The sequence below is a fragment of the Xenopus laevis genome, chromosome 3S (assembly GCF_017654675.1).
Source record: "Xenopus laevis strain J_2021 chromosome 3S, Xenopus_laevis_v10.1, whole genome shotgun sequence".
NCBI classification, from domain to species: Eukaryota; Metazoa; Chordata; class Amphibia; order Anura; family Pipidae; genus Xenopus; species Xenopus laevis.
The window spans coordinates 34,827,183-34,837,539 of NC_054376.1; positions in this window are offsets into that span (position 1 = coordinate 34,827,183).

Here is a 10,357-nt window from a genome sequence, read left to right on the forward strand (position 1 = left end):
TACAGTTGGCAACCATACCGATGCAAACCGTAAATTTGCTACTATTTTTTTCCCCTAAGGCCAGAATTGTACATTGCCTTGAATGTGTTTACAGCACATTGTAAAGATCCTGTCATCTCCAGGTCAAAGAGGTGATTAATTCTGCAATGGGTATTATAAGCCAACTCCAGTAGCTGCATTGAAGATCAATGCTCAGAGAAGGTTAAGGCAGCAGATCTCACTAATAGCATTATACTGTATCAGGCCCCTCTACATGAAACGGTTTGCTTAATAGTTACCAAATTCCCCAAAGGGACTGTTTTGTGTAAAATAATAAATGGTCCTTTATGGTTCCATATTCATTGTAGCTAGAGGTGGAAATATTGTACCAGTTACAAATAACTCAAGTCCCAAAAATGTCAAATACAGCAACAAGATATCAATGACCTTCTTTTGCAACGCTCTATTATGAAATAGTTTTCCTGTCATCTACTATAATAGCTAACATGACATGATTTTCTATTCATACATAATTTATGTTTAAGCATTTCGATAGGTTAACCAAATCCATATCATAAATATGAATATTTTTTATAGGTTCTGCATTCTACCACTAGGTGGAGTGCGCAATGGAAACTAACAATAGTTTTCCTCCATAGGCTTCTTCAGGTCAAAATCAGACCTTAAGGAGTGTATGGCAGGAGAATCCAAATAAGACAAGCCTAAATCCCTTGTACAGTATCAGATGAACGATCAGATGTCCCAATCTTCCAACCTGCCACTTCATTGGACCCCACTAAATACCTGGGTTGGTTGTGCTGCCAAGTATGTTGACTTGTGTGCAATATTTAAATGGACACAATCACTTTGTTATTTAAGCGATATACGTTTTTCGTTCTTAATTTAACATAAACAGAATACAGTATACCTTTTATATAATTTGCATTATATTTCCCTTTTAATCTGATTAAAGGAGAACTAAACCCTAAAACGAAATATGGCTAAAAATGCCATATTTTATATAATGAACTTATTGCACCAGTCTAAAGTTTCAGCTTGTCTATAGCAGCAATGATCCAGGACTTCAAACTTGTCACAGAGGGTCACCATCTTGGAAACTGTCTGTGACACTCACATGCTCAGTGGGCTCTGAGCAGCTGTTGAGAAGCTGAGCTTAGGGGTCGTCGCAAATTATCAAGCAGAAAATGAGGTTGGCCTGTAATATAAACTGATGCTACATGACTGATTATTAAATTCTGATGCTAGGTGCACTAGTTTCTGTGCTGCCATGTAGTAATTATCTGTATTAATTACTTATCAGCCCTATATTGTGACATTTATATTATATGTGTACTGTATATTGTGAGTCGGTCCCTAAACTCAATAAGTGACAGCAGAAAAGAGCATGTGCAGTGAATCAGTAGAAAAGAAGATGGGGTGCTAAAGGGCCACGGTTGCCTTGGGCTGGTACAGATGCCCAATACATAATGCACAACATTTCTAGCTACTTCTTTAGTTAAGCTTTAGGTCTCCTTTAAGGACTAGATACCACTGGTTAGGGGGACCTATTGTAGCCTCCTAATGATTGGTGTGAAGGTTTAAGACTACAGACCAGTACACTTTAGTTAGTATCAATTGTATTGCATCAGAAGTTTTTATTTAGATGATCCAAAATAACCACATAAGAATTAAAAGAGTCAATAATACAGAGTTGCACTAGCGAGAGTCAGACAGCCAGACTCAGATGGACTGGGCCACTTTGCCTCATATCACTCTTAAAGTCGCAACAGTTCACATCAACGGTTACATTTCTTTTCTAAGTTCAAAACATTTAGCACATGCACCTCTACATCATTTATCAGATTTCCGTTCACCCAGGACATGCTAGAAAGCAATACTTCCTATATTTTTTTTTTTAAAGATTTTTTTTTCCAATGGATAATTTGTCCTATTGACCGACAAGGGACATTTTTATTAGCAACAGACATGAGCAAACAGAGAACTCTGTTATTATTACTTCATTAAAAGCTTATCTGTGGCCTGTGGGGGGAAGATCAGCTGGGACAACAACATGGAGGAACTGTGTATGTCCTTTATCCAATAATCATTCCATTAAGGACATAATTTATCATGTCCAGTCATCGTTCCTTAACCCAAAACAGGCTCAGTTCCTTCTCTCTGTTCTACAAGACTGGATCCGAGCCTGCAGTTCTGCACAGAGAGCCCCCGTTCATTTCACCCCCCCCAGTTCGTTCTCGTTTTTTTTATTTGTTCCAATGAAGTGGCCTTTTATCTATTCTGTAGGTACAAATGAAGCTGTCAGAGTTGATCAAGCATATGATATGACAGCCTGTGGAAGTCAGTACCCCTTGAACAGAAAACCCTTGTCTGTCACAGCTGCCTGAAACAAACTATAATACATAGATTGATGACTGTGAAAGCAGGACCGCTCTATTTTCGGTGAAAACACTTCTTGAAAGATCTTGAAAGGAGCTGGCAGGTCTGCAGTCCCAATGATTAATGAGCATTGGCTGCACAAGATAGATTTCTCCCACTGCCAGCCCTTCATAGAGCAGGCCAAAACATGTTATATTCCTCTTTAGCTTTCCTTGTTGTTCCGGAAATGACATTAAACGACAGGCCGCATATGGAAAAAGTTAAATATAAATTACTGCTGAAAGAGACGTAGTTTGGTTTAGTTTAGTCGAAAATGTTTATGAGTTCAGAAACACGGCACTGCATATGTATTTAAAATGATAAATGAGTTTCAATAACTGAAGAATTTCTGCTTGCGGGCAGCTTTTGAAACCTACACAGTTTTGGCAGTGTTTATCTTTCGCTGACTGCAGAATAACAGCAGGCCTAGAACTTCATAAATCTACCAGACTCAAATCAGTCATTTTGGCTTTTTTTTTTTCCTCCTTTTTTCTTTCTTTTTTTTTTTTTTTCTTACCCCCTTCTCGGTTTGTTTTTCCAAGGACAAAATAACTCTGCGGATGAGAACACTCTTCCAGGCGGAGAGTAAGAACAGGGCCGCGATTTAGTGCAGGCCTTCGATTTAATACAAGTTTTCGATTTAATACAGACTTTAGACTTAATACGAGCCATGATTCAATGCAGGCCTTCAATTTAATAGAGAGGCCTTGATTTAGCACACGCTCTCAATAGAAAGCAGGCCTTCAGTTCACCACAGGCTTGAATTTAATATAGGGCTTCTTTTGAATACAGACCTGCAATTTTATACATGCCTTGATTAAATACAATCTTCAGTTTAATACGGGTCTTCACTTTAATATTGTCATAGACTTGATGCAAGGCAGGCCTTAGACGTAATATAGACTTTGATTACACTGTGGCCTTCACTTTAACACATGCCTTCAATTTAACAAAGGTCCTAAATGAACCACAGGTCTATAAATAAATCATAGGTATTGAATGTAACATTTCCTTTAAGTATGGAGGCAGTCTATAATTAACAATTTGGCTTGAGCTAATATGAACAAGTCGGGAGGGTGGAGGCAATGCCATAAAATGGCCTTTATTGGCTTATTGCTAGTCTTGCGGTTTTGATGCCATTTTTATGACTTTGGAGTCTCTGTTATTTTAATCTGAAGGTTTTGTAAATTCTAGCCGTCCCTTTCACTGGAGTTTCCTTTCCCCGGCTTATAAAACAGAATTGAGTGACAAGGCTCTAACTGTCCAGCTCTGGAAATTCTATGGAAACAAATAAAGAATGTACAGAAGTTCAGTAATGGAAGTGTAAATATGTTACTTTCCTGCAAAGCCTTTGGAAGGGATATACATTTCTATTCTAATACCAGACTGGCAACAGCTCAGTGTGTAGCTGGCAAAGTTTGAATGTAGAGATTGGTTTTTTTTGCAATCTCTAAGCTGCTTTTAGAGCTTGGGTCCCCAACCTTTTTTTACCCGTGAGCAACATTCGGATGTAAAAAGAGTTGAGGAGCAACACAAGCATGAAAAATGTTCCTGGGTGGTGAAAAATAAATGCTGTGATTGGCCACCTGGATTTTATGCAACCAAAACTCGCCTCCAAACCAGGAATTCAAAAATAAGCACCTGGTTTTTAAGGCCACTGGGGTCAACTTCCAAGGGATTGTGGAGCAACATGCTGCTCATAAGCCACCAACTGGGAAACACTGTTGTATAAGGTTTTCAACTGATATGTGTAAGTTTCTTGCAGAGGGTTTATTTTCTGGGGAGCTGCACTTCTGTAATGTCCCTCTGTAAAACACCTACAAGACCTACAAGATGAAATGTTTATGGACTTTGTTGGAAGCATTCTAGAAGTTTTAATTAGGGATGCACTAAAGTAGGAAAGCACTAAATTCAGGATTTGGTTTGGGATTCGGCCAATATTCTGCCTTTTTCACTAGGATTTCGCGGAATCCAAGTGCCTGGCTGAACCAAATCCAAATCCTAGTAATTATGTGACCTTTTGTCACACAAAATAAGGCAGTTAAACATTTTTTTAACTGCACGTGCAGCAGTGTTGGACTGGGACACCAGGGGCCCACCAAAAACCCTTAGACCAGGGGCCCACTTAAAAACATTTAGACCAGGGGCCCACTCTAAGTATTATTTTCTTTCATTCCTCACTCAACCTCTATTCTCCTGTTCTCTTTTCTTGACATACTATAACCTATTATTCCATCTATTGAGCCTCTTTATTCTCATAGAAATAGTCAATGACCATCGAATAGGCCAAATGTTTAGAAGCAAGAGGCCCACAGACACCTGGGCCCACCGGGAGTTTTCCTGGTATCCCTGTGGGCCAGTCCGACACTGACTTGCAGCAAGCGGTTCTCCTTACTCCTTCCTGGCCCTGATTTGCATAAGCAAATCAGGGTTCGGATTTGGTTCTGTATTCGGATGAATCCTAAAATAGTGGATTTGGTGCATCCCTAGTTTAGAGAGTACACCTACTTTGCAAAACCCTTACTATGATGACTTCCAAAAAATTTCTTGAATTAATTGCCAATGTCATAATTGTATACAGGTGTGGGACTTATTATCCAGAATGCTGGGTTATTCCAGATCCAGATAATGGATCTTTCTGTAATTTGGGTCTCCATACCTTAAGTCTACTAGAACATAATTGAAACATTAAATAAACCCAAAGGCTGGTTTTGCTTCCAATAAGGATTAATCATATCTTCGTTTGGATCAAGTACAAGGTACTGTTAAATTATTACTGAAAAAATAGAAATTTGGATTAAATGGAGTCTATGGGATATGGCCATCCTATAATTCGGCACTTTCTAGATAACGAGTTCCCATACCTGTATTTGTTTTCTTCAGTTTATTTAACAGCACATCACAGCCCAGACAAGGAGTCCAGATATGAGAATGGGGTTTGTGGCATAAGCTCCTGAGATAAGTAAGAGTGAAAGAAGAAAACGGTCTATTGCTGTAGCTCACAGGTAAAAGTGTTTGTCTGCATAAGCTGAGTAATAAAACAGAAAGTGAATGTGTCAAATGCAAAGAAATTGATGGATTTGCCAGGGGCTGAACTGATTCAGGTTGATGGCACATTTTGACAGACATCCCTTGACATGATGGATACGCAGTGCTTTATAAATTTCTGGAGGCCGAAAGCCTGAGCAATTTTTCAGATGGACAGAAATGAACGGAGAAAAGGTTCAAATCACAGATACAGTGGGAGAGAAAATTAGGACACAGCAAGCACGGAAAAAAGCTTCCATTATGTTCTTGGATTAAACTCAGTGTGAAAATATGAGAGGTTTACATATTAGATGTACAAGTTAAGAACATAAATGTAAGTTGAATGTAAAGGGAAGTATAAGCAGTAAACTGATTTCCCAAAGTCTGCACCAAATCATTAGAGCCAGCTATATGTATCATTCAGGACCGTGTGTATCCCTGGATAGAACAGAACAATGGACAGAAAACACCTCTAGCTGTGCTTAAAGGGGTTTCGTCACCTTCAAATTATTTTTTTTGTATGACGTAGAGATGGATATTCTGAAACAATTTGCAATTGGTCTTCATTTTTTTATCTTTTTGGTCAGCAGCTCTCCAATATCAGCAGGTACAGGTATGGGACCTGTTATCCAGAATGCTCGGGACCTGGGGTTTTCCTGATAACGGATCTTTCTGTAATTTGGGTCTTCATGCCTTAAGTCTACTAGACATTCATTTAAACATTAAATAAACCCAATTGGCTTGTTTTGCTTCCAATAAGGATTAATTATATCTTAGTTGGGATCAAGTACAAGCTACTGTTTTATTATTACAGAGAAAAAGGAAATCATTTTTAAAAATTTGGATTATTTGGATAAAATGGAGTCTATTGGAGCCAGCCATTCTGTAATTCGGAGCTTTCTGGATATCGGGTTTCCGGATAAGGGATCCTATACCTGTATCTTGTTGCTGGGTCCAAATGAACCTAGCAACCAGGCAGTGGTTTGAATGAGTGACTGAACTTTAAATAGGAGTGGGGCCTAAAAAAAGATATGTAATAGAAAAGCAGCAATAACAGTAAAATTGTAGCCTCGCAGAGCAATAATTTTTGGCTGCTGGGGTCATTGACCCCCTTTTAAAAGATGGGCCCTTCTATACCATACTAAAAGTGAAACATGAAGGTGAGCCTCCCACTTTAAGGTGCAACATTCCCTTGAGTTGCTGGTTCATCTGTGTCATTCTTTTCATGTGTATGTTAGCAGTCGGTTATTTCTGTAACTGCTTTAAATTAGCATAAAACTGCATGTCTAGGATAAATCCAATTATTGTTTTGGCTGGGTCAATAAAGAAAGTCATATAGTAGTACATTTATTTAAAAAAAATGGATACAAATATGAAGGGGAATATAATCTTTTTATGAGTAGATTATGGTCCATCTGATTGGAAATAGTTCCTTTAGTATCCAGATCCAGAAGTGAAAGTGGAGAGAGAAAAGCAAAGGAAAGTAAAATACAACTCCATCTGTCATTATGCACGGAAGAACCATATTCATATGTTAACATAAAGAACTTCTTTCAGTGTCTCTTTAACTGCATATTAAAGGCTCCCAAGTGATGACAATAGGTGTCATAGCTTGAGCCAATCAAACTGCCTTCACATCCCAATCTGTAATTAAAAAGAAGCATATAATAATAGGCGAACGTTTGTATCTGGGACAGGAAACATCGTTCAGCTTCTGGTTTCTATCCGCGCGGATGACAGTAGACTCTGCGAGTTCAGGTGTTGAAAAGCAGCCCATTTTGTCTTTTATTTTGCTTCAGGGAAAGAGATGTGGGGGAATTAAAAAAAAAATCAAATAACCCACAGTCCGGGCCACAGCTGTTTCAAACCTAAAGAAGGCTCCATAAACCACGTTTTGTTCATTTCAAAATCAGAGAGGAAATGCAATGTGACTTACTCACCCTTTTACATCCTGAGCTGCCTGTAGCAGAGCAGGAATAGACTAAATTATGGAAAGCAAATTACAGGAGTACTGGACTTCCTTGACTTCAAGCTTTCCAGTAGTGCGTGATGACTAAGGTTCACAAGTTTGCGGATAGGTTCCCTTTCCAGTTATGCTCAGCCAAGCCTAACTTACCCATAATGAGATACCGCAATGAAATGCACACCAGCTATGTGGCGCACTCATAGGGTCGTTTACTAAACTGAACAGTCCTTTGGCTCCCGTCAGTAAATACAACTGTTGGACATAACTACATGTTTTTGTCAGCTTCAAGACACAGAGGTGGTTGTCCTGTTTTGCAAATGGAAGGGTTTAGGCCAGTGCAGCCTACAGGGACTGGAGTTTGGCTAGAAACTAATGCAATGCTCATAATTAGGTTTATGCGATGAATAGGGAGGGGGCGGAAAAGAGTGGTTTTTAATTTATCACAATCAATTTTTCCCAATGACATTTTGCAAAACTCTTGCATTCTTATGCGTTTTTTTAATGGATTTTGCAAGAGTAAAATGTGTGTGTAACAATTAGTCCAAAGTCACCGGGGACTGTGTTGAGTTGGCAGCATTATACAGAATAATAATTTAACCATATGTGGCAAAAATGAATCGTTTCTTTTGTTTGCTGTTAGAATACCCTTCACTTGTTTGGGATTTAAGTTTCTTACTGCATAGCATATCTGAACGAGTCAATAAGGTTTCTGACAGTTGGTAGCTTATTGGCCCGTGTGTGGGGCCATCCGACGGGCTTCTCCGATCGGTATCTCTCGATCGGGCAGGTTAAAAAATATCGGATGCATTATGATCCGATCATTGGGCCCTAGAGCACACGATCGGATCAGCCCAATTGTGCCCACTTCAATGTGGGCATATTGAGGAGAGATCTGATTGTTTGCCCGATCTGTATGTCTATGGCCACCTTTAAGACTAAAATGCTAATCAAAAAGTACACTCTACATGGTTCAATCTTATTCATAAGGGTCATGTCTAAGGGTGGCCATACAATGGCAGATTAAAGCTGCTGATATTCGCCCTTTAGACCAATTCGGCAGTTTATCTGCCAGTGTATGGGACTTCCAATGGATATCTGGCCAAGATATTGATCGGGGAGGCTTAATTTTTTTGGCATTTGAGGACTGCATCGACTAGTTGATGCAGCCCTCATCCTGTCGGCGCCAATTCTCTTCGTTATAATCCGCTATTGCCCTGCCGTTGGTGGCCATATCGGGGAAAGATCCTCTCGTTTGGTGACCTTGTGTACCTTAAGCAGTGGATCACTTAGCATTCACGACTAGTGATGAGCATATTTATTTGCCAGCCATGGATTTGTCGCAAAATTCAGAATTTCGCCATGTGCGAATGTTTTGCGAAAAAATTCACCAAGAAAACACACCCATAAGAAAAAACGCCCATACACTTGCATTAGGTCAAAAATGCATTAGGTCAAAAAAGTCTCCATAAGAAAAAAAAACGCCCATTTACTTTAATGCATTAGGACAAAAAAGATGCATTTTGAGTAAGAAAAATTGTTGCACATAAAAAAGAACAAAAAAACACAGATGATTCGCTGATTACTATTAACTACTGCATTTTGAGGACTTGTAGCAGGTACTTGGTGACTTAAAGGGATACTGTCATGGGAAAATAATTTTTTCTCAAAATGAATCAGTTAATAGTGCTGCTCCAGCAGAATTCTGCACTGAATCCATTTCTCAAAAGAGCAAACAGATTTTTTTATATTCAATTTTGAAATCTGACATGGGGCTAGACATTTTGTCAATTTCCCAGCTGCCCCTGGTCATGTGACTTGTGCCTGCACTTTAGGAGAGAAATACTTTCTGGCAGGCTGCTGTTTTTTCCTCTCAATGTATTCAAAATGTATTCTCTCTTTTAAACCCACTGAGGACCAAATATTTCCTCCACCAGCCCACTATAAAGTATTGTTTTGTGGCATCTTACAGTGGAACCTCTGCCATTGTCCATAATATGGTGATTGCCAGTCTAGGCCTAGATGTTTGATCCATGGTTGGATACGAATACTAATGTGTTTACAGATCACATTTCTGCTTCTGTGAAAATTAAATGACAACAAATCCACTCATTTTGCTTAACAATCAGATGGAAATAGTGTATGCTGAGTACTGACTGCAACAGAAATGTAAATGCTGAGAGCAGTGAATGAAGCCATAGAGTTGTATAGCCATGATTCTCTAATGAAGGATGTTCCCCTCCATTACACCTATGTTATAGTGCGCGCATACGCACACACACCTAGGGCACCCAAACGGCTTGGCCCAGCCCTGAATGAAAGTAAAAGTTCAGGTTGTTCCTATATGAAACTGTAATTATGTTAAATGTTTTCATAAACAACAATTTTAAAATAAATGTTATCTCTGTTAGTTAACCAAGAACGAATGTTAACTTTGGGCATTTTGCCTTTAAATAGTACAGGTATGGGACCTGTTATCCAGAATGCTTAGGACCTGGGGTCTTCCCGGAAAACAGATCTTTCTGTAATTTGGATCTTCATACCTTAAGTCTACTAAAAAAATCACTTAAACATTAAATAAATCCAATAGGCTGGTCTTGCTTCCAATAAGGATTAATTATATCTTAGTTTGGATCAAGTACAAGGTAATGTTTTATTATTACAGAGAATAAAAATTTGGATTGTTTAGATAAAATGGAGTCTATGGGAGATGGCTTTTCTGTAATTAGGAGCTTTCTGGATAATGGGTTTCCAGATAACAGATCCCATACCTTTACTGTCAGGATCAAGTCTGTGGTAAATTAGTCTTATGGGGGTTAGATCAATTAAGAGAAGTAATCAAACGATATAACATATTTGTATGTATGATATCTATGTATGTATATGAATGATCTTGGAATACACCAACATCTTGAGGACACAAGTTTGCTCTAAAAGATGGATTTGGCTAAC